The following is a 25,304-nucleotide window of genomic DNA, read 5'->3' as shown; positions in this document are numbered from 1 at the left end:
TCTTCTTTAAAAAAAAAAAGCACACAACCAATGCAGGAAGGCAGCATTTTGGCTGCTAATTCAAAACTGGAGCAGCCCCTGCCAACTTTGTCGTCTCTGCAGCGGTATATCAAAGCACACACATGCACAGATAAGGAATCAACAGCTCTCCAGATATCTACACCAACCGTAGAAGACTGTTTTGACTGCCAGATCAAAACCAGGAGCAGTCTCTTCCAAACGTTTTGTTGCCTCTGTGAAGGTCTATCAAAGCACACATGCACAAATTTACAAAAACAAATCTGCAGCTGTCCAAGATCTTGACTGCCCACATTTCTACACCAACCAGAGGTGGTTAGAAGGGGAAGAGCTGACTGAAATGCACTGGTAGGAAACAAAATACAGAGAAGATCCCATACAAAGTCAGACATGGCTGACTTCTACCTAAAGAGGCCCAGTTGTGTGAGAAACACCTCTTTTCCAGGATGTTCTTATTTTGAGATGTGTATGTGTGTGTGTGTTTGGAGAAATCTAATAAGATGGACTCAGCTGGTCAGCCAAAAACCAAAGGATCTTAAAATTGTCAAACAGTAAAAATGTATTTATAAAAGTGCCACTGAGGAATTAACAAAAAAGGACTATGTTTAAGACCACCACTTCTCGGACAAAAAAAAAAACATCTTGTGACTGATTCTTTACGAAGCCTGTGTGATTTTTTTCTGACCTCAGTGTGTCGAAGTGGGAGGCTCTGTGGGCGATTTGGTGTGATCCTCCATGCTATTTCCATCGTCCTGGGTCTCTCCGGCTCTCGGCACACCATCCACCCTTTTGTCTGGCTCTTGACTTACCAATTTATCTGCTTTGCACAAGCCTTGGAGATGGTAGCTAGTTGCATACAACAAACCCCAACTCCTGAGTGTGTAATTGTTGAGGCACTCTTGTCTGTATTAGTGTAGATGTCCTCAGTGGAAGCTGTGGGCGCCCTTTTGCAAGCCTCAAAGAAAAGAGAAAAAAAAACGATTAAGCATAGCAACTAGTAAGCATAATGGACATTAAGAGTAATGGAGACTTATTGGATGTGAACCCCCACCACGGGAAAGAGCGACTGAAAGATGGAGGCGCCCTCCGTACCTTTTGACCTCTGCCCTTTCTTTTGCCTTGACAACGTGCCCCACGTGGTGATGTGAATGTGTGAAGACCGCCCTAGGTCCACCTTGGGTCCTTTATTGGCTTTTTAAGCGCATGTAAAACGTAAACAATTTAAGAAACTTATTTAAAAAAAAAAAAAAAAAATGAAAACAAGAAAATAAGCCTTGCAATGATGATGTGGATGTGTTCTTTTGTCTTTCTTTTGCTTGGAAGAATTGAGATGGAGTAAGTGGATTGTTCATGCAAGAAAAGTTTTAACTTTCGTTTAAGGTGGAACCTTTATCCAGTTCGGCTCCTGCAGGATCTCATTCCCACAGTTTTTTTGTGAAGTGGTAGATGCTAAACATACCAGATATTATATACCTTTGCATGTTAACCTATCTGGATAGTATGAAATGGAACTGCCTTGCTCAAAGATATTTATATAGTTATACATCTACTAAGAGTCAAGTAAAGTCATTTACAGCATCTTCCACAACAAATCATCAGTGACAGCAGTGGTGTACCTTTGGGCAGAAAACGTAATTCTAGCTTTTTCTTTGCTGATAATACAGATTATTTTGACCTATTTCATGATTGTAATGCTTCTGGTTTAAAATGCCTCAATATAATTTAGCATTAAGTCCTGCTTTAAATTCCAAGATCCATTTATGAAAGGAAATATTCTAATTTTATCTTACAGAATTATCAGTTCCCCATCACAGAAAGTGCTCCTTTGTTTACTGCCATAACCAAGCTACTTACTCATTTAAATCAAAATAGCTGCTGAGACTTAACATTTATATTTTTTGACATATGAAATCCAAGACATTTTTCATAAGCTTCATTCTTCAGCATTACAGAAGTCATGTCTGCTGTTGCCTTTGAGAGGCTTTTTTAGATGTAGTTTTTAGGGAAAACTTTGGCAAACATCAGCCTTTGCAAAAAAAAATTATGTAAATCTATTTTCCAGTAAAGTTAATACTCAAATGCTGAAATCTTTACTACATAGCCAATGTGTAAGTAACACAAGTAGATCCTTAGGAGTAAAATAAAAAACACATTTAAAATCCTCAGCTGACATTGTGAATCTGCCTCTCAGTGCAACATCCTGTTTTCCATTTCTTTTTGGCCTGTTTTTACGACAAAGAGTGTCTGCTTGAAGCCAAAATGTGTTGCCAAGAGCAAAGATAAAGTTTCCACCTTCAAACGTTTTGTAGAAACCTAAAATGTTCTCCTTGCTCAGTGTTATAGCAGGTGTTACACAAACATGCTAGAAAAGACTTTTACTAAAACCTATTTGAAAGAGAAAGAGTATCATATTGAGAGTAAAAACGAAACCCGGGGGATTTAAGGCAAGCTTCTCTAACTTTGTTATAATTGTATACCTGTGTATGTAAATATAATGCATTCCTATTTTGCAGTCAAGAACAAAATACTATTTGTAATATAGAATAAACTTTATTATGAAACCAAGAAACTTGTGTTTATTTGGGTTTTTGTTTAGATTTGGACACAGTAGCATTTTTGGTAAAGCCAATATTGTGTTTGATTTTAAAGTTTTTTTTACTTTTAAATTAATATCAGAGTTAGAAATATTTTGGTTTGCTAAGAAGTCTCTGATCTCCTGTAAAGCAACATACACACCGGGCATTTGATGCACGTTCAAGAATGCGCAAAACGTGCATTCTGTAACATACATTCCTCCCTGGTGTTCACGCTGGACAAGCTGCTTCTTTTTCTACTGTTTACAAGCGTATTTCCACCATCTACAGTTGGAAGAAGCTTGGTGCGAGATGACTAGCGTAATACTACATGCACACCAGGCACGGGTGCGCTGAACACAGGATAGTGAAGCCATGTTAAGTATATGGTGTTGACACAAAACGGTCTTAAGAGTGTGCGTAGCAACCGGAGAAGGCTAGAGTTTTGAACTGGAAGCCCAAAGCGTGTGTTAATATAGACTTGTATGTGCGCCACAGAGGACGTGTGTAAAGGTAGCATGGACACACAATCAATATTTAAGAATACAGATCATTTGAAACCATCTGAAACAGAAATTGTGGTTATTGGCTTATACTTGTATAGCGCTTTTCTACCTTCCTCAAAGGCCCAGGGTGGTTTGCAGTCACAGTCCCATTCATCCATTCACACACACTGGCGCAAACCTTCCACTAGACTAGACGTCCAGTGCCCAAGGACACTTTGACACGTGGGTGGGAATCAAACCTTCAATATTCTAATGAGTGGTTGACAGCCCTACCGCTGCACCACAGCTGCCAGATTATGTTGATCATAGAAATAATATAAATCCAGAACGTCTGTGTTTCCCATATAAAAGCTGACTTTAAAAAGACAAGATAAATCCAAACTGTCAAATCGAGACCACATCTGTTGCATTTCCCCAAGCTTTGGTCCTTGACCTTATTAGAAAATGTCACAGTATAGGAAGGATGATATGAAGAATTCATGAAGACTCAGGAAAAAGAAGATCTTGGCATTTAAAGTGTGTGACCCCACTTTTACCTGTCTATGTAAACAATTTGACAGCAGACATATGTCAACAGCATGCCAAGAAGGAACTATAACTTTACGAAAAAGGGTTACAGATACCCCCCTCTCAGATCCTTTAAGTGAAAGGTGATGTTTGAATGAGCAAGTCCGACAACCAAACGTGGCGCTCTTCACAATGTGGCAGGTGTCGCTCAGATGCCATTTTCCTTGGTAAAACACCATACCTAGCTATACCATTTCTACTTGGTCAGCAGGAGCTGTAAGTTGTTGTTGTTCTCCTTTCCGCAAATCGTTAACCCTTGTGCTATCCTAGGCACTTTAACATTGGGAGTTGGGTCATCTAGACCCCACTAGACAGTGCGCTGAACCTTTTTTCTTTAATGATTTGTGATCTTCACTGGTGTCCATGGATTGCATGAAATCTTTCCACCATTATCCACCTTTGTCATGGTAGGGAGAACACGTCAAAGTAAGGGTGGGATCATAGGATAGCACAAGGGTTAAGAAGTCGCCACAGTGAATCAGTTTTCACTGTTTTGCATAGGTGGTGCTGAGACGCAGGATTCCCTTCCTGACACAACTCTTTTTTTTATCCAGGCTGGGGACCGGCACAGGGGGAACCCTTGCCGAGGACCCACACTGGATGAAGCTCATTATGTAACCAGGAATTTAAACCCTGATTTCCCGTGTGCCAGCCTGCACTTAACCAACTGAGCTATCCAGCTGCCGGATGGTCAGCAGTAGCCATAATATACAGTAACAAGGTAATTCACCTTTTTTAATTTTGGCAGGGAGGGATGTAGTGATTTTTAGGTGAAATATTCCTAAACTGTTGTACAAATTTTTACCCCTGAATGTAACTGGAGGATTCTGTCTCATGAAGTGTATACGTTTGATGCCAACAAGAGGACTGGATAAGGAAAAATAAAAACACCGCCAGTGGGAAGGTAAACAGAATCACTGAATAATGAATGTGTCTGTATCAAGAGAAACAGCAGATATTTGCTGTTCTTTTAGATGACTCCTTGTGTAATGTGGAGAGATCAACACAAAGTTGCAGTTCAGATGTCACTCATACACATTTCTTTTTTGTTTCCCTTTAAGATAAATCTGTATGTAGTGGCTCCAGGAATATTTGTTATTGACAGTGTAGAGATATACAAGCTTGAAACTCCATCACACAACAAGAATACTGCTGTAATTGTGAATGATAGGTGTTTTTATTGCTTTAAATGACTGAAGTCCAAAGAAAAAGAGCAGCCAGGGTCTCTTCTTTAGGTAAAGGATGGTCCATTTTATACAGTTAAAAAAAAGGCAATTATGAACAATTGTGAACAATGGACATCTGTCTTCTGAATGGGCTTCTGAACTTTAGGTGAAAAAAAATGATTTTTTTTTTCCATTACATCAGGGGTGTCCAATTCCAGGCCTTGAGGGCTGCTGTCCAACATGTTTTCCAACCTTCCTAACATTGAGGCTCCTTATTGGCTACATAGACCTGATCCAAGTCATCAACAGCAGACATGGCAGGATTTCTGGAAAACCAGTCCAGGCCCTCGAGGCCTGGACTTGGGCACCCCTGCATTACATGATTCACTTGAATTTCAAAAACCCTGCCCAAATTTTAGATTAGAGTTGTAATTCCAGTATGGAGCTTTTTTCCATCCTTCCATTGCCCAAACTAAAATTTCTTCAATTTAAATGCTATTTGTTCTGTATGACTTCACTTTCAGCTGTTTACTGTAAGAGTGCCAGATCATACAAAGGACTGCATGTAGTGTAGTTGGAGGAGAAGACAACTGTAATAAAGAAACCCCTCCACACATACACACACACACACACACACACACACACACACACACAAGACTTAGACAAAATGCCCTAAACTACAATTTATAGCCATAAAAATTCCCATTTAAATCATCTTAGAGAATAAATGACAGCCTAATCCTGACTTTCAAAAGAAAATAAATGCAAAATCTGTATGTACTGTCCCATGACACCTTTCTAATCACAAAAAAAAAAGAAATAAAAAATAGGAACACTTTGCTGGGAGCCATTAATTTTTAAATAAAGAAAAAAGAAGTTGATTCGGCGAGTTGAGTTACTTTAACTGTTTCTAAAGATCGTGTGATACAGTTACGGTAGTTTCTTCAAATTGCTTGAGAGTAATGATTTATGTCCTAAAAATATTGAACACAAGTTTAAATATTAGTGGCTTGGGAACATAGGAGGTACTGTAATTGTATCAAAGGAAAACCGACTAAAAATGTTCAAAAAGTACTTAAAAGAAAACAAGCATATAGCTCCAACAAACACTGTGTGAAAAACCACAATATACACAGACACACAAGTGACTATCTTAAAAAAGCTACTACATCGTAATTGTAAAGATTAGTTTTATTTTCGCTTCCATTCTCCAGGTGCAACCCCATTATGCTCCCTGAACATGTAAGAGAACTCACAGTTTACTTTGATCCCCCCAGATTTCTGAGATCTATCCAGGAACACTCCAGTTGTATTTGTGCGCTGTGGAATCTCAGTTCTCTTTTCCCATGATTCTGAAATGATCTCATGCTGCAAACAAACCCATTTAGGGACTTCCTAAAGCCTTAGTGACCAACAACCCTAAGGGTGTTGTGGGTTTTTGGGTTGCCCGGGGTCAGTGGAGGGTTGCAGACAGGCCGTCCGTAGGTACTGGTTCTTTCTTACTTCACCCTTACGTGTTGTATATGTCCACTACAACCTGTCTCTTGCAGCATGCTCATAAAAAAAATGTGCACGAACATTTTTGCTCTACGGGTTCACCGAGAGATCTACAACTTATACTGGTGGGTCACCTGTATTCATTCGTAAAGGAAGTTCGGGTCACATAGCTTAAATGTTCTATATCACTGCACTGGCTTCTTTAAAAAAAATCTTTTGCTTCATCATCTGGACAAAAACAAACGGTAAGAGGGGAACTTTCTCTCCTGACTGATGCTTTATTCAACTTATTGTTACAACCAGCATAAATATCACTTTCCTTTGCTACTGCAATTGAGGTATGTGCTGGCTTAGCGCGTTGTCATGCTCCCATGACTACACACTGCACCGTGTAACAAATATTCCGCTTTTTGTCAAAAAAAGGATACTGGCCTTCAAAATTTGCATTACCAGAAATTAACGCACTTCACGGAAGCAGCCGGCTTCCAGGGCGTGCATTAATTTCTGATAATGCACACTTCGTCAGTCATTATCCCTTAGGTATTGGCTTTCAATGGGAAGCAGGATTCTTGGGCTCTATACCTTTGGGTACCCATGACTGAACATATTCAAGTTTTCCTTGTTCATAGAACAATAATAAGTGTTCTTACGGCAGGATTGCCAGCACATCCAGTATTTTTCATGACATTTGGCCACCAGATTTTTTGCAGACTCAGACATCCTAATCCAAATGTACCATGTTTTCAGTAACAGCCAAACACATTAAGAAGATGACGTCAACGGTCATTCAGCTTTATATTAATCTATATATACTGTACATACATACAGCTTTATTTAAATTTTCAATAAACATTGTCATGTTCACTCAAAATGTTCTTATGTGTGAGTGTATACAATCTATCTCCTGTTTCCTGGCACTTCAGCAAACCAAGTGGCCTGACAGGGACGAAATATTAAATTGCCCCAGTGTCACCCTCCATATACCAACCACTGAACTGGGAGTAATGGGTGAGAAATGGAGAGAGGGAAGGTGAGAGGATAGAGAAAAAGAGTAAAGGCAAGAAGTGGAGGGAGGCTTTCCAAGTGTTCCCCTAATTTTCTGACTAGTGAGCTGGGAATAATGGAGGGGAGGTAAGAGGCACCTCCTAAAGGGTGATGGGTTTACAGAGGTCGGGTGGAGGTAGTGGAGGAGGCAGAATGATAGAGAGCTGGCTATGATTGCTTTGCACCATAGATGGCTTTCCACACTTCCATGATCACCTTAGCCCTTTAACCCCAAACCCCCACTACGCTGTCAATCCAAACCCGGTGGTGTGTTGTGGCTGTGAGAAAAAAAAAAAGATTTTAAGACCTGTCCACGGACACCGAGCATTTGGGTGCTATTAAGGCAGTCACTATAAGAGTATGGCGTATGGTTATGGGGCTGGATGATCAATAAGACTAAACTCTGTGCTTTAGGGGAGCACAACCTCGGCTTTAAAGACAAGAGGCTATTAACATTTACTGTCAACACTGCAATTCCAAAGATAAATGTCACCCCATCAGCTGCTGTGTCAAAGTTCTTCCAGAAAGAAAACACTAAAAAAAGGAAAGTGACAGAAAAACATAACAAATGAAGAATCTGAGGCGGCTTGTCGCGCACATTAGGAAGTGAGTAAGAAAATTCCATGCACATCATTTACAATGATTGCACTTGCAGCTATGTTATCGTGGAGTATAAAAACCCTTCATGTTTATTAATGGCTTAGTCTGTCTAATGGCCCGGCCTGCCGGATGACTGTGATGTATCTTTGCTTTAGCTTACAGAGAGAGAAGAAAAAGAGATTTATCTGACACTCTGAGGTGTCAAACTGTTGCAGGCGCAGACCCCTAATCCTCTTTTATCATCTCGCTCCTCTGTTTTTTAGAAAGGTTGCACCACCTTAACATTTCACTCATCTTACACTTTTGCACCAAGATTTTACCTAAAACAATTCTGTAGCGGAAAAAAGAAAACACCATAAACATATGAGGGTTTACATCTACCTGTTTGTTATGCTTTACTGTGCAAGATTTAGAGCTACCTGTTGTCAGAATCAGAGTTTTTTTTATTCTCTTAGCGTTAAACTGAAAGTGGGTTGTCTACTGTTCTTTTACCCACAAGAAAAAAGTTGAATCAAAAAAATACAAAAAAGGAAAAGTTCAAGGAAGCATAACGCTAATAGGATTAATGCATTTTTTTTACATTCACCAAAGACTGTTGAAAGATTTTTGACTTTGAGTTTTGGAATGAGATTGATTGTGCGCCTCCTGTTACACTGGCAGGATGGATGGACTGATGACAGAAGTGGAGTTTGGACACTCGCTCATGCGTCTAATTTCAGTAGTTGAAGTAAAAATTGACAACTGCATGCACACAGATGGGTGTATTTCAGACATTAGAGCATACCACTCCATCCAGTCTGTTTCAGTAAACAACTGTGTCATAGTTGACCAGATACTTTAAAAATTGCAGATGGAGATTTAACATTTAAATTCAAAATCTTTATTAACAAAGGAAGAAAATATACAGTGTAACTTTTCTTTCTGCTAAAAACCCACTTGTGTTTTTTGTTTTTTTAACATGTTGTGGCTTTTTTTCTCAAGATGAAGGACTGATATAAAGAAAATTAAGCATAAAATTGCTTTTTTGAGTATTTCTTTATTCAAATTGTGATTCAGGAGTAAAGGGATCAATAGCAATTAGAAAAAGCATGTAGATGTGACATCGAAGTTACAGAAATAACTACATAAGTGAGAATGAATAAGCCTTCACAGGCAAACAGTTTTAAAGAATAGCAGACTTTTTTGTAAGAATACTCTATTGGTGCTAACAACTGTTATGAGAAGAAAAGTTATGAACAAATAGAAAACAGCTACTTTTAAAAAAAAATCATAATTGTGCAAGTTTGTAGTCTAAATCAAGTCAAAGTATACAGAAAATGAAATTGGAATCAATTTATGCCCCCACTGTTTTGTGAATTAGTTTAAAAAAAAATAGCTAAAGGAACAATGGTTGGGTTTTTGTGCAAAGGGCTGTTGTCCCTAGTTCAGCACATCACCACCCTGGTCAGCCTGTCTGCAATGGACAAAAGCCCATCAGCTGGACCCTAGTTTCTGTCAGCCAACTGCTGCAAGACACACAAAGAGGAATCCCACCAGGAACACTCATACAGGGATTAACACAAACACCCCCACCCAAAATGACATACCGTCATCGAACAGAGCCGCAGACATTTTCACAGCCTTTGCAGCAACAACATTATGAATATTAATAACCCTCTGGCCCAATCTTCAGCAAGCTGCATCATTCTGTGTCTCATTCAAGCCCTCAAGATGTCAACACAGAGACAGAAGGGCAAACTGGGAAACAAATTAACAAAACAGTTTGTGACTACAATCAGCTATAAGCATTACAGATCCAATAGTTGAAACGCTTGTCCTTGCACTGTACTGTGCTTTTTAATTTGTACTTCAAATCCCCCCAAGGTCCCTGCGACTTGCATCAGTTGAATATGCATAAATGTGCATGCTGTGAACTTAAAGCCTGCCTGATAAAAAGCACTGGTCCTTGAAACATCAGATCCTTGCACTATAAGTGAAAATTGGAGCCCTACAGTGTGGTGTCTTTTAGCGTTCGCTCATTATGATCCCAGCACCTGCCTTTTTCTGGCTCGTCTGTGCTTGCAGATTCCCAGCTTGACCTAAAACTTTGTAATTTGTTGTCAGACTTGCGGCGACAGCTTCGGGGGAGGGTGCAGATCGTTTATGGCTAAAAACAACCAGCGGAAGATAGTCCCTTAATTTAATTCAGTAGCATCCATTTGAATAATTGATGTGGGGACAGAAATTGGTACATTCCAGATGTCCCCTGCTCTCTTAATCAATACTGATTCCTTTAATCAATGGATGGCTGCCCAAACCTTGGCTTTGGCTGTTCTTCCCCCACAACATCACAGTGTATCCAGAGCTTCCTACAGTCCAAGTCACAGGTGGTTTGGCTGCAAAGTGGCTGTTTGCAGTGACAGACTCTGGGTAATTGAGGCTGTGGGTGAGAGCAGCAATGAGGACTGCGGTCTAGAGGAAGCGTTTGACCCTACCTTTGGGAAATGGAGCAAACTGATTCAGAGTTTGCCTTTTAAAGAAAAAAAAACATTTTTTGATTAATAAGAAGCCAAGAATAGGCGGTGAATGACGGACGAGCAAAGAAAAGTCAACTGTTTTGGAGAGATTGGAAAGAGCATAAAAACGCAAGCTTGTTTACCCAAACCTGCTCATTTCCATAATAATAATCAGAAAGAGTAAAAGTGAGGCAAATATGGAGTCGACACCCCCAGGCAGATAACGGTGGGCAGGAGGAGGTGTATGCCAGGATGCCAGGGCAGAATGGAGGCATGGCATTGTGTGACAGCTGGGTGGCACAGCTGGAGGAGACAGATAACCCCCAGTCTGTATGAGCTGACAAAATACCCCTCAGTGGAAGATTGAACGCAACTCTAACCTGCTTCTGCTCACTTCCTCTTTTTCCTTCTGTACCTGCCTGTACCTGTTGCTCTCGGTACCCTTCTAAATACTTCTCTTTTTCAAGCCTCCTCTCATTATATTCTCTGACAATCTGTGTCTCTCTTACATCCGTCACCCTTTCAGCCCCCTCTTTATGGCTGTTCCAAATGCTGCCTGCAGCTGACAGGCAACATCAGCATGCACCTGGACGCCTGTGACTGTCAGCAAGACTCTCAATCTTTAATGTGTCATCGTTTTGTACAAGAAAACATCAGAGTGCTTAAAATTAAATGGTATGTATTTGCAGAAAGTCAATGAAAAGGCTTCCCTCTACACCTTAAGATATTGTCACTATTGCTTTAAAAGGTAACATCCCTTCATACTCCCTGTAGGCATTAGTGCTACATCTAGTATTTGGCGCTGCTACTTGACTCCTTATTCCTTTTAACAGCATGTAAAAGTAATGCATTTTTGATTGTATGCATGGGGGTTTAAGACATCACACGTACGTAAATTGTGTGTATGCAGTGTTTAATATCAAATCACGATTCATATCCAGACTATGGCTCTGAAGCCTTGCTTGGAGCTGCCTGGCAGCATCCTCTGAGGGAGGCGCCGTTGTAATCGATTTATACAGCAATCACAGATCTGCACACAGCAACCTTCAACAAGTCCTTGAGCTCGAGCACAATCTCTCCCCCTGCTGATCACAAGCCGTCAGCAGAAAGCAACTAATGAACTGGATGTTTATGTCTATTTGAAGTCACAAACAGCAATAGCTTTGCACCATTAGTAATTGTTACACTTGACAGAATGAAAAAATGCTGCATAATGTCTGATTGTCAAAGCTATCAAGCAGACGTCAGACTTAGAAAGAAGATGCTCTGATTTTGGGTGTTTGGTTGGTTCTTTTCATGTTGTTAGGAGAACCAAGATCAATTTTCATTTCTAAATAGCAGCTGTAGCAATGAAAGATAAACAAAAAGAGGCTGCAACCAAACTCACAGCAAAAGCAATTATTTGTGACTGTCTTACAGGACTTATGCTGGAGTTCCTATTTCTCGTCAACAAAAACCTCTTAAACATTTTGAGGTTTTATTATTGCCGCCACATGAGTGACAAAGATCAATAAAGGATGAAAGATTTGTGGTATTTTGTTGAGATAAAGCTGTGCACATCCACATCTATAACAAATTAATACAGGGAATACATGGTTCACATTGAATTTCTACACAATTTTAGGAACTACATTGAAAGATCACAGCATGTATAACAAAAATAAAACCCTCAGCATAACAAGATAGTGCTAACCCACTGTGCTAAAAAAATAATAAATAAAAAGTGCCCAGCTACGTAAATGGAAACTAATTAACCTCCAAAGCATGCGAGAATGAGTTTAAATGGTTTAGAGCTGCTGTGAGGATAATATTTTGGAACTACGCGCTAATCGATCATCCTGACACAGATGTTGACAACCTGTCATTGGAAGCTGGCAGCTAAATGTCCAATAACTCATCACAGCAGAGTATTTGACAGATGTGGTCTTGATTTTGACTTTTAATAGTGCATTGGGTCACACAACAGCCGACAAGAGTGTCATTTAGGGGTGCAGAGGTCAAGCAAACACACTGGCTCTACAGTAACCAGGGGCAACATTGTCATGATTCTTGGAGAAGGTGTGGGAAAGAGCTGCAAATCATGTCTATGTGCAGATTGACGGGGCTTTTCTTTAAGGAAAAAGAACACTAAAGAGTTGGAAATGCACTTCTTAAATGTCACAGTGCCTCAGTACTTCTTTAAACTTTAGGAAAAAAGTATGCAAAATCAGGCATCTTGAAATATTGCTAGGGTGGAATATAAAGAAAATGACAGCTCTTATTTTGTAGACTTTCCAAGCTCAAAAAGGAAGTGAAAGGAAAACTACACTGCTGAAATACATGCATGATTTCAAAGTCGTATTCAGAATAATTTTATGGTAAAAACTACCTAAAAGCTTAAAAAAATTCCAACACAAATCTACCCAAATCAAATTATACAATTAAGCTGTAGAAGGTTAAAACAGTTTCCACCATATAAAGCATTGGGAAAAAACAGCAAGACTAATTGATTGATATGAGTTTTTCCTTAACATTTTAGTCCTTAAATCCAAACGCAAAGCTCAGTTGGACAAGTGGTCAAATTTCAGTTAAGGACTGATGTACCTCTTCTTTTCCACCTCTGTTCTTAAAGCTTCTTATTGGTAAAACACACCTAATCCAGAGAATCAGCAGTAGGAAGAGCCAGAGGACAACACCTGTGCCAAAGAGCAGCGTTTACAGATCCTGATAATCTGATCTCCACAGCTCTGATGAGACAAATCCAGTGTGTTGGACAAGGAAAATAAGAAAACACGCAGGGCAGGGATATTTCAGCGCTGATGTTTAAAAACACTGGCACTAGAGATTAATCACCACGTAAAGATCTTAGTATGTCCATTGAGCCTAAGTGTCTCAGATGCATCCATCTCCATGTAATCTAGGTTATTTTTGTATCAATGGTTTGTTTCTTACAGCGTAATGTATTTTGCAGTTTAAGTTATGGAATATGAATCCTCCAAGAAAGAACATGGATTGTCCAAACTGCTGTTTGGTACACCAACATAGCCGCGGTTACATGCGCAAAATATCTTAATCTGATCAATGGTCGGATTAAAATTCAACCGTGTACATGGGCCCAGAAAAACCTTTTCTGATTAGAACAAACGTTCACACAGTCACACTTTCGGTCCGAATAAATCATTTGCACATGCGCACTTCTCTTTATAATACCGGAAGAGGAAATGAGTCCCGTTGTAAACAAAGTGAGCTGCCATATACATTTGTGCAGCAGCTCGGTGATGTACGAGATGATCTTCTAAATGTGCTTTTATTAATGTTATGAATATTATGAACCGCCTGTTCGCCCATCATTTTATTTTTAATCTGTGTGGTTAGTGCTTTTTTTGTGTTGAAAAAAGGAGCTGAAAGAAGCCAAGGTTAGGAGAAGGCTAACACGCGCTGACAAAATTAGCCTTGTTTGATGAACATAATATCCATGCGGGAAATGCCGCAATCTGCATTTTGGCTGCACGTAAATATGTGGGAATAACATCAGCCTTTATTTTATCGGGACACGACTGGAAACACAAATCTGCATGACTGTTTGAACGGTTTCTTAGGACTGAGCGGCATTTCTGCTTTGAAAAGCTCACACACCGCCCCAAAGCCGGAGTGTGTGAGCTGGCGGCCCGAGCTCTGCTCGGACACACAGTTCTCCTGAGTCCGGCAGCCGCTAACCCAGAGCGGCGGGTCGGAAGCCTCCCCCCTGGAACGCACACGTAGCAAAGCACCACCGCCCTGTCCGCATTTACGAAGCTATAAGTCCGGCTGCTCTGCTCACAGACACAGTTCACTCACAGAGCAGCGGGTCGGACCTGTATGCGCTCCAAAGCTTTCTCTGAAGCACAGCACCTTCTATGCGTCACGTAAACCAAAGCAGTAGTGACACACGATCGGAATGAACTGTTTACATGCAACACGATCGGATAAACAATCTGCATAACCCACCTATCTCGATCGGAAAGAAATTCTTATCCGAACGTGTCTGAACAGGGCAGAGTATTCCGAACGGCGTGTTTACACTACGCATTCTTCTTCTGATCAGGCGTTCTTTCCTAATACTTTTGTCCATGTAAACGCAGCTTCTGTTTATTGTGCTGAAGAAGAACTGATGCCACTACCAGTCAAGCAAAGTGGATTTTGAGGCTTCCCCAGCCTCAAAAATGGCTTAAAAATGGTAAGAGGTGGCACAGATTGCATCATGTGACTACGCCCCAAGTTTAAAAAAACAAAATCTTACACTTGTACAGATAACAAGTTTATCCTAAATGTAATCAATTTCCCTTCAACTTTGGGATCAGTTAAAGTTCTTTTTATCAATATATGTCTGTCTATGCACAAAACTGAAACAAGGACTGGGTGCTCTAACATTTAGAGTAAAGTTTAGCTGAAGTTTAGTTGAAGACCCACTCCAATGAAAATCCTGTTTTTAGTGTTTTTGATGTTGGATGTTGATGATGGAGGACAGTTACAAGGAAAATTAAGCTTAAGAATGCATTTCTGAGTATATCATTATTCAAATCATTGTAAAGCAGGAGCAGACAAAAAAAATGCTGTTATAAAAAGGTTGGTAGTTTTTGCGTGCAAACTATAGTCGCACCCTGCTCCCCTCTATTGTGATGCATCCACTTGTAGACAACTAGATCCATGTATTTTTCAAAGAAATTAAAACACTGCAGAGATCCTTCTACAAGAGCATGTCCAATATTTTCTCCATAAAAATGTTAGATTTTCCCATGCATGTCACGAAGACAAAAAATAAAGTATGACATTTAAAGGTATTTCACTGAGAAAAACGAATGGTGGGAAAGATCCAGATGACTGACAGTGTGTCAAATTCCACCTGACCTTCAATGTATGGCTGAATAACTTTAAACTCAGGAAAATGGTGGTGCATAGCAGTCGAAAGCATGCGAATGCCATTTAGGCAGACAAAGAAGCCTCTGTGCTACAGCGCAGAATAACATCACTTAGACAAAACCTTGCATTATATGTCAACCAGGACATCTCAGAAGACAAATAATAACTAGGTTCTTTTTCCATTTCTTGCTTCAAAGGCAGGCAGAAATCAGCCAATTATATCAGGCGCACAATCTCAAATCCTTTTTACATGGTGAGACATAAATAATGTTTGTAAGGAACACCTCTGTATGAAAACTTTGCACACTTTTACAAAACTGGAAAACATTGCCAAATATTGACAATAATGGGAGCTATACTGGCTTAGCAAACCAACAAGTCAACAAAAACTGACTGACAACCACCATCACGGTTGTTGTGACAACCAGGATGTTCGCTAAAACAGTGCTGGGCGTGCACTCTCTTCCCCTAAGAGCACCTGGCTGCTGAAGCAGACCCACAGAGACTGTTGTAGAGTCTGTTTGTGATCCCTACCGAGTGTCGCAGAGTGATGTGTGATCTATCTGCTCAATGCCAGAAAGCAAGTTTGACACCGTCTCCCCCTACACTTCAAAAACAACACATCAGTCAAGTCAGTCAAAAGTGCCAAAGACCTTCTACTTGTCATTGTGGGCTACTTTGCTGGGATTGATGGTCCCCCGCCTGTCTCCCTCCATACCCACCTACCAACCCTTTCATCAATTTGTGCTAAAGAAAAAAGAAATATATGTGATAATGTTTTCAAAAAATTATCCACAACATCCTCAAGCAATTCAAATAAACAATCCCATTTTATTAGAAAGAATGCAAAGCAGCAACAGGAAGTGGGAGATGTGCCAGCACCGCCTCTAATATTGACATTTATAGCTTAGAGGCTGTGAGAAAATGTGAGGGTATGTGTGCTCATTTTTAAACCAAGATGCTTTGAATAACTTATGCATGTGCGAGGCTGCAGTGGCCTCTATAGGTGGTCTGCAAATACAAGAGCCCCGTTAAGCTTTATATGACAAGACAAGGAGAGACTGACATTGTTTTCAGACATTTCTCTCCACATTTTGCCAAATTTTTTAGGCTCATTTTTTCCTCTTCGTTACTTTTATACCTCTCTGCTTTGCATCTTGCTTTATAACCGTCTTTTGGTCTCTAATCCTACATGCTGGCATGATTTATTTGTCTTCGCCAGAATCCAAACACACCCTCTCTCTAGAATTCTGTTTTGCATTGTTGTGCCCATCAGTCTATCACTTTGTAAAGCTGCACCCCCCCCCCACCCCCCACCCAGAACTGTCAAACAGCTTCAAGAAATGAGCTACAGAGATGATGAGTCAGAGTGTAACCCTAATGGTGTGACATGATGCATTGTCCCAGCCCCCTTTGATAAATGGATTTCATCCAGCACTTTCTCCGCGGTGAACCATGCCAATTAGGCACGGCTACCAAAACAAAGATATCAGTCACTAATTGAAGTGAGGTCAGAGGGCTTGAGTGGGGTATGAACAGGACTGTCTGTGTGTGTCAAAGTGGGAAAGCTACGTCTGTGGGATGTTTGTTCATGTGTGTGTCCGTGTGTGTGTGTTTACATGTGTGCCCAGCGGGAATTGACTTGATACCCCCATCGGGGAGCCGGTAATGGTGGCCTTTCTTTGGAGTCATTGGCTTGCAGCTGGAGACAAAATGTAAATGGATGACCTTGTTTCCTATGTGCAATGAGATTTGTCCCTTCCAAATCCAGCGTGGTTACTTTTCCATTTCTGCCATTACAATTCTAGTGGGGATCTCTATAAGGTCAACGTGAAAATTGAAAAAAAAAAAAACGATGGCAAGCTTCCCACTTCATTCTCAAATTACATAAGCTCATCAACTATTGATTCAATCTTCAATTGAAATGGATCTGTGGTCCAACACAGGCCTAAATGCTGCCCAGTCCAGTCTCTTAAAAATTATTGACATGTTTTTAGTGGATGTAAAGCATCTTCTACAATTCAGGATGACATTATTGATATTATTGGCTTGTTTACTAAAAAGTAAATGGTCATGCATCTGTCATTTCTTGAGTTTCCACATGTTAATAAGTGATCCAATAATACGAAAAATGCCTATGGAATATAATATATAAGTTTAAAATAATCCTTAGTAAAAAGTAGTACACTTACAGTTTATTTTACTACATAGGCTTGAGTATAAGTGTAGCAAGTATACTTCACACCATGTACCTATAGTATAGGAAATATTCCAACCGAATACTTTATCAGACTGAATTTGAACATTTTAAGTTCACAATATACAGATTTATGAATAAAATTCACTTCACGGATGCCTCCTCACTTTTAGTATATATAATATTATACTTATAGAATTGGATACAAATCTTAAGCACTTACTTAGAGTATTTTTTTTTTTTTTTGTCATTGTAGTACAAATGCTGCAGTGGGATGATCCTTTGTGTACGGTGTCCAAGAGGTGTAAGACACTAAAAGACTTTGCAGCTGTTTAGGGTTGTGGTCACTGTGGAATCGGCCCTAATGGCTCTTTTAGTGTTGAAGGTTGCAGACCCCTACCTTCACCAAAGGAGTAGGATATGACAAGCTGGTTAACTGCCACTTTGCAATAACGTAAGACAACATTTTCCCTACAGAACCACAATACTGGCATGACGTGGACTATAGTCACCAGTGGGCTCTTAGTAAAATGAGGATGCTGAGCAACACTAAAGTTATAATTAATCCAGGGAGTGAAACAGGTGTAGAAAATAGGCATGGCAGTTATTTCCAGAATTTAATTCTTCTGATGAAAAATGTTACAAAAGTTTGTATTGGTCAGTGTTTATATTTGAACATAACTTATCTGAATTGTCTGTGTCCACGCAGGAAATCTAAATTTCACACATTTAATCATATAAAGCTACAAAGGCTCTCACTGTAATCATTCATCCAAGTAGCAAACATTAAACAGCAAAAGAGAACATCAATGTAGACAAGATCAGCCAAGACAGATTTCTAGCCAACAAAATCGTGAACAAAGTATTGTTTCAATAACTCAATCTATGCATTTCAAGGTGGCAGGGGTGTAGATTTATGAGGTCAGAGGAGTTAATGAGCATTAAAGCCCCACCAGGATGGCTCCTGCATCTTTAAGTGGGTTAGATTAAAGGCTGGTCAGTAAGGAGGCCTGTTCTGCAGAAGATTGAACACGTTTAGCAACATTATAAGCTGTAATTGACAAATGGACATCTTAAATTTGCCTAAGAGTTATTATTTCTGTTCAAATATTTTAAAAGCTATATTTAATAAATGACATTTAAAATTATTGAATCAGTATTGGACTGCACAGTTCTAACATGGTTATTTTGTTTGCTTGGTATGTATACATAAGACTTCTAAGAAATATTAAGACATTATACTTATGTAGTGAAATGAGATTTTAAAAGACATGATATTTTACACAGTTTTTATGATTTGGTAATAAAATATATAATATCACTTTTAAACTCTAATAACAGTATTTAATTTCTGGATAGTTACAAATTTTAAATTTTGATCTAGAAAAATTAAAAGCAGCTATTTTTTTTACACAAAGTTGTACCTAGTAGCTCAAAAATTACTGCTCAAGTACTTTCAGAAGTTCTATGTAGTGATTTTTTCTTTTTAAAGTCATTCGGTGAGCAAAAGCGTTGTAGCTCGTAAGTTATAAAATTCTAGCATAAGTTTACAACATACAGTACATTAGTTTAAAGTTTTTTAATATTCATTTCTTATGGGGAAAAATAGTTGCACTGAAGATTTCATAAGAAATAAATCATAATTTCCAATTGTACCAAGGTTATAACTTACTTCTGCCAATGAAGGTTTGCGAGCTAAAGGTGGTTGCATATCACACAATAATTAAAAATAGACGCAAATGCTTGGAAAAAAATATGTATTTCAAATAATTTCAGTGTCTTTCAGTGGCAGTCATACATTAAGCCTGTATAACACATGTGTCAAACTCAAGGCCCGCGGGCCAAATGTGGCCCTCCATGTCATTTTATGTGGCCCGTGAGAACATCAAAGTTTTTAATTTCTTAAAATAAAAAATAAAAATTGGTGTGTATTTATTCATATCTTGGGGTAATCTGATTTGAAATATCGAATTGGGCAACTATACACTAGGACTTAAACACTGTTCATATAACCTAACCTGACAGAATCAAATTTAAAAGGATTTATGCTAGAGTTACAAGCAAATATATGTTTTCTATGCAGCTGTATTTGTCACTTTAAAAAGTTATAATAAATAAATAATGAGTTATTTAACATTAAGGAGAGGTTACATTTATTTTTCATTACATTTAGTCACATGCATAAGTTATATCTGGCCCATTGAGGACAACCACTATGCTGATGTGGCCCTCGGTGAAAATGAGTTTGACACCGCTGCTGTATAACATTAAAGTATGTATGAGTGTAACCCTTGTGCTATCCTAGGCACCTTAACATTGGAAGTTGGGTCATTTAGACCGACTAGACAGTGCTCTGAATCTTTTTTCTTCAATGATTTGTGATCTTTACTGGTGTCCATGGATTACATGAAATCTTTCCACCTTTATCCACCTTTGTCATGGTAGGAATAACACGTCAAAGTAAGAGTTTGGTCATCTAAGATAGCACAGGGTTAAATATGTATAACTACTGCTGTTTTGAAATTTTTGTTGTTTTTGTTACTGTTTCGAAACTGAAAATGTCAAAATAGGTCCCAGTTCATTCATCTTTTCAATTTTAATAATTTATGACAGATTTTAAACACTTTTTAAAAGAAAGTTCCTGTGCCATAACAAAGTATTATTATATTCCTGCTCAATTGTCACGGCTGTGACCCCTAAGAGAAATCGAAAGTTGAAAATGTGTCATAAAGAAACAAAACTGATTAGGTTGTTTCTCCAACTTCATCTGAATTTTACTCCCACTAAATTGAAAATAGTACTGGTATAAATGTTTTAATTAAAAAAAAAAATTAAAAAATGCTGTTAGTTATCCAGAAAATTCATCTGCACCTAAAGCTTAAAAAAAAATCATGTGTCCTTTTAGAAAACTAATATGCTTAAGCCAAAGCATGCATTATATGTCAGGGTACCTTTTATATTTTAGGTTAGTTCTACAAAACATTTACTATTTAACAGAATATAACCTACATGAATCTAGACAGCGTTAAGTTTAGCAAACTATAACCTGTTAAGATCTAAACAAATGCATGTCTTGTGGACTCCCTTTGCCAGCTTTGTTTTAACAATTGAAAACCTAAATAAATAGACCAACCTCCAAGTTATACAAAACTAAAAGGATCAATTTTACACAGAAATAAAATCAGAAGCCATTTCTTCTTCTGCACATAACCAGACGGGGCCCATCATGTATAGTCGCAGTTTTTATTCAAGACCTTAGCCTTTGGCACAACTCTGAAAGTCAGCAGATGGCAGGGTAGCAATTAATTTTGTCAGTGATGATACTGCTGGTCACAGAAGAAAAAACTGCTTATAAGTTTTATAGCTGATATTCTGTCAGGAATGTTGCCCGTCTTTCAGATGGATCTATAAGTCATGACTGAACACAAAATAACATTATAGGTTACAGAACTTCATGGACGATCCTTTCTTACCAAACCATTCCAATGTGCATTTGATAATAGAGTATGTTATTCCGTCTGAGTGCCCTCCATCTGTCATCTAACTGAATCAACAGAGACTAAAGGCCAAGATTCCGGTTTCTACTACACTGTGGGATAGCTGGGTGATGTAAGCAGTTGTAGGTTGAAATCCAAGTAAGTATAATGAACATAAAGGCAAATGCTAGTGTTGTATCACTGTTTTTCATCCATGCATAGATAGATAAATGATTCTTTTATAAATACATGTACTGTTATTGTCAGCATGTACATAAAATAGCCTCAAGAATGTTGCTGAGAGACAGATGGACTGACCAACACAGACAGCGAGGCAAACATTTTTGTCAGCTGTAGCAGAGGTCATTAACTGGGAAAGTGATCCACAACAGAAGTCATTACTGTAGGAACACTGATCTCTTATACTTACATGCCATATTGTCCAACTGTGTCAATAAGGAGAATGAACCATTTCAGTGGTCATTATGTGGAAGCCATTGGGTCAGGAGCTTTGGAGACTAATAGGGGGAGAGTGATGGGGTCTGAGGAGCAGACATCATCAGGTGCAGTTTTTCAAAGTCTGTATTACAGGCTGCTGTTCGTTCAGTGATGCAGCCTGTCAGAAAGTGTCTGTCTTCACTCATGAAGCTGTGCTCTTATAATCATTGCTTTGTGTGCTCATGACTAAGCTTTGACCTTCAGGTTATCAAGGAAATTCCACACACTCTTTGGACAAAATCCAACTGCAAAATCTGCTAAAGATATTGAGTGAGATACAGCCTCATCTGCCCTTTTATTTCAATTTCTCCCAAAAACAGAATACATTTGGATAGACTGGAGCAGTTAATCATACATGTGAATGGGTCATAAGTCAACTAAGAGTGTAAATTATGTTAAGCTGAAGCTGTTTGAAGTTGGATTTAGGCAAAGCAGAGACTGTTCTAAGAAAATCTGAAATCCTGTCAAAATGGTGAAACAATGTTAAACTGTGAGCGCTGACTGCCGTCATGACTTGTATACACAGGAAAAGGCAATTAAAGGAACCTTTGACAGCTTACGAAAAGCAAGCATGCTTCACCCTTTAAACAGCTAGAAATCCATCATGAAACTGAGAACAGTAAATATTTATGGCTGTTCTACACTGACTGTGTAAATAAAGTTAGTAACTTCAACTGGTTTTATTTGAACATTTGTTTAGATGTAAATACATTGTCTATTAATGAAACTTTTTAAAAAATTGCTAAATGAAAATACAAAAAATACCAACTGTAGGCCCTTTTTCAGGGTTAACAAGACATGACTGCAAACACCTGGTCAATTTTTGGATTATAGTTTAGTTGATAGCAACTGTTTGACCAGAGAGTCCATTTTGTACATGCCAATGGGATTTTTTACAAGACTAGTGGACGAAGAACCAAAGCTAATGATCATGATTTTAGCTCTTGAATAATGAGCTGAAGTCAATTTTTTCACCACCTAAGAATTAGAGGCAGTCTGTGTCAGCGAACACAGGGACAAAAACCCAAGGTGTATCTGTGGCCCATAATGTAAAGAAGACATTTTGTAAATTAATTTGGTGATTCAGAAAAATATAAAATAGTAAAAACTAAAGCTCTTAAATAGAACCTGCAGTTTTTTTACATCATTTATATGACGAACAGATTAAAAGTGTCTATGAGTTGTTCTAAATGGCACCTTAAATCTAATATGTAGAGCTGTAGTTGCTTAATTAAAATCTTGGGATCAAGAATATCAGAAGCTGCACTAAGGTATGACAGGATCAAACTGCACCCTATCCAATATCTAGTGATAAAGGGATGTAATTCGTCACTCTAAGGGAGGGATATCCTGACTATGCAAAGCTCTATAATTTGATTTCTCAAATAAATTTATTGAATTTAAAAAGTAAAATTTTGAAAACGTTTTTTTTATTCTACAAAGAAAGGGGTTTGGAGGTTTACCACTAAGAAGAATCAAGGTTGAGGTTCATCAACCTTGATTCTTCGACACATGGGAGTCAGGACTTGAATCTCAGAGATTCCAATTAGATGTCGACCACCCTACCGCTGCACTACAGCAGCCTAAATTAAAATGATCATATTAAATTAAATTACAAGTTTAAAACTTTGGATACCTGGTTGATTTTAAAGTAATTTAAATCATGCTCAATGAAATAAAAATAAACAATTACCAAAGAAAATCTAAAGATCTCCGTGTAACCCTTGTGCTATCTTAGATGACCCCACCCTTACATTGACGTGTTATTCCTACCATGACAAAGGTGGAGAAAGGTAGAAAGATTTCATGTAATCCATGGACACCAGTGAGGTTCACAAATCATTGAAGAAAAAAGATTCAGAGCACTGTCTAGTGGGTCTAGATGACCCAACTCCCAATGTTAAAGTGCCTTAACAAGGGTTAAGAAATGCAGTCTGAGAGAATCAAATGTGTTTATAAAACCAGCTGTGAGAAAAAATGCTAAACTAAATTGCATCTCCACTTAAGAGGTTTAGGTATGGAATACCTGCTGGGAAGACATTAAACATTGTCAATCCATAGAAAAGGCAAAGCAAGTATAAAAGGTTATAAAAAAAATAAGGGATTCACTGAGATTTGTTATGTTTTGTTTTTTTACCATAATTGATTGTTTTCAGTGAAAGTGTTTATTTCTTGTACTTCTTTTACAAAAGTTTGGATTGAATAGAAAAAAGCGGCTTGTAAAGTTGCTAAATTGATACATTTCTGCCTTAGCCATTTTTGAACTTTGCCTATTGTCATTCATTGTTATACTTCAATTTTTATTTTATCACCTCAAAAAATAAAAATAAAATAGTTCTAATTCTGCTAAATGAATGTACAGCTTCACACATGGTCCATTTCCATGGAGTGACCTGTCTGGCTATATTTAAATCTTAGGGTATATTCAGACTGAATCTTGTGCTTGGTCTGTTTTCGGATTGCCTTTCAATCAGACATTTCTGTTTTGAACCAAAGCTTGTAAACAAAAGCATGTGACTAAAGATCTCTTTAGTCATTGGCCAGGATTTACAAGGGCGGGGCAAAGCAACTAGAGACAGAATAATGGAAGCTTTGCAATCCTTGTTAGGATAGTTCACTCATTCAAACTATATTTCGCTTACCAATTTGGAATATCTTTATCAACGTTAGGTACAAAAATTTTTACTTGCTTCTTTGGTTTGTTGGAGTCATGCTGCAAAGCCACAGCTATGAAGGTACGCTGATTAGTGTTTGTGATGTGTAGATTGTTGGGAAAACAGTGTCAGAATGTTTATCACATTAAAAGTTGTTTAAATGATTCTGCATTCATCCCACCACATTTCAAAGAGTTGCTGTGTCTCATCGCCATGGTTGATACTTTCTTACTGTGTTTGCATCCCGTAATGACCGGTTTCAGTGGTCATTTTGGTCCAGTTGTTCCACTGGCCTACTCATGGCTGCGGACCAGGGCTCCCCATCTCTACTCATCCTTCTTGACCTATCAGCTGCATTTGACACCGTGGATCACGGCATTCTCCTTAACCGTCTTCATACTACTGTTGGACTCTCTGGGAACATACTCAACTGGTTTAAATCATATCTCACAAACAGGACAGAATATGTGGCTCTGGGAAATGCTAAATCCCACACACACACAGTCACCTGCGGAGTTCCTCAAGGCTCTGTTCTTGGACCTTCACTCTTTACCATCTACATATCTCCACTTGGACAAATCATTCGTAAACACAACATTTCATTCCACTGTTACGCCGACGACACACAATTATATGTAAAAATGAATTCCACTCCCACCATAACTTCTTCTGCCCTCCAGGCATATCTCGAGGAGATAGAAGCATGGATGGCTGAAAACTCTCTCCAGTTCAACAGCAACAAGACTGAAGCCATATTAATCGGTACCCCTCACCAGATCAAAACATCCTCCACCAAAAGCATTCTGGTCTCTGGTCACAACATTCCACTTTCTTCACCTGTGATAAATCTTGGTGTCAAAATCGATTCTACTCTAACATTTGATCATCATATACGTCACCTCTCCAAAGTCTCTTTTTTCCATCTGAAAAACATTGCAAAGCTCCGCCCCTCACTAACCCAGTCTGATGCAGAAAAACTAATCCATGCTTTTGTCTCCTCCAGACTAGATTACTGCAATGCTCTCCTTGTTGGGATTCCTGGCAGGAGCCTGGAAAAGCTCCAGCACATCCAAAACTGCGCTGCTAGGGTCCTGACAAGGAGACGCAAATTTGACCACATCACTCCTGTCCTTCA

General features: G+C 38.8%; 1 protein-coding gene across 1 annotated transcript in view; it reads left to right on the top strand.

Moving 5' to 3' along the window:
• Positions 1 to 25,304, top strand: part of LOC105357089 (uncharacterized) — a 73,399-nt gene that overhangs the window by 21,652 nt on the left and 26,443 nt on the right. The window lies entirely within an intron of this gene.

This window comes from Oryzias latipes, chromosome 23 (assembly GCF_053564925.1).
Source record: "Oryzias latipes strain Hd-rR chromosome 23, Olatipes_Hd-rR_3.1".
NCBI lineage: Eukaryota > Metazoa > Chordata > Actinopteri > Beloniformes > Adrianichthyidae > Oryzias > Oryzias latipes.
Note: the sequence above shows the minus strand (reverse complement) of the source record. Positions and strands in the feature narration are given on the sequence as shown.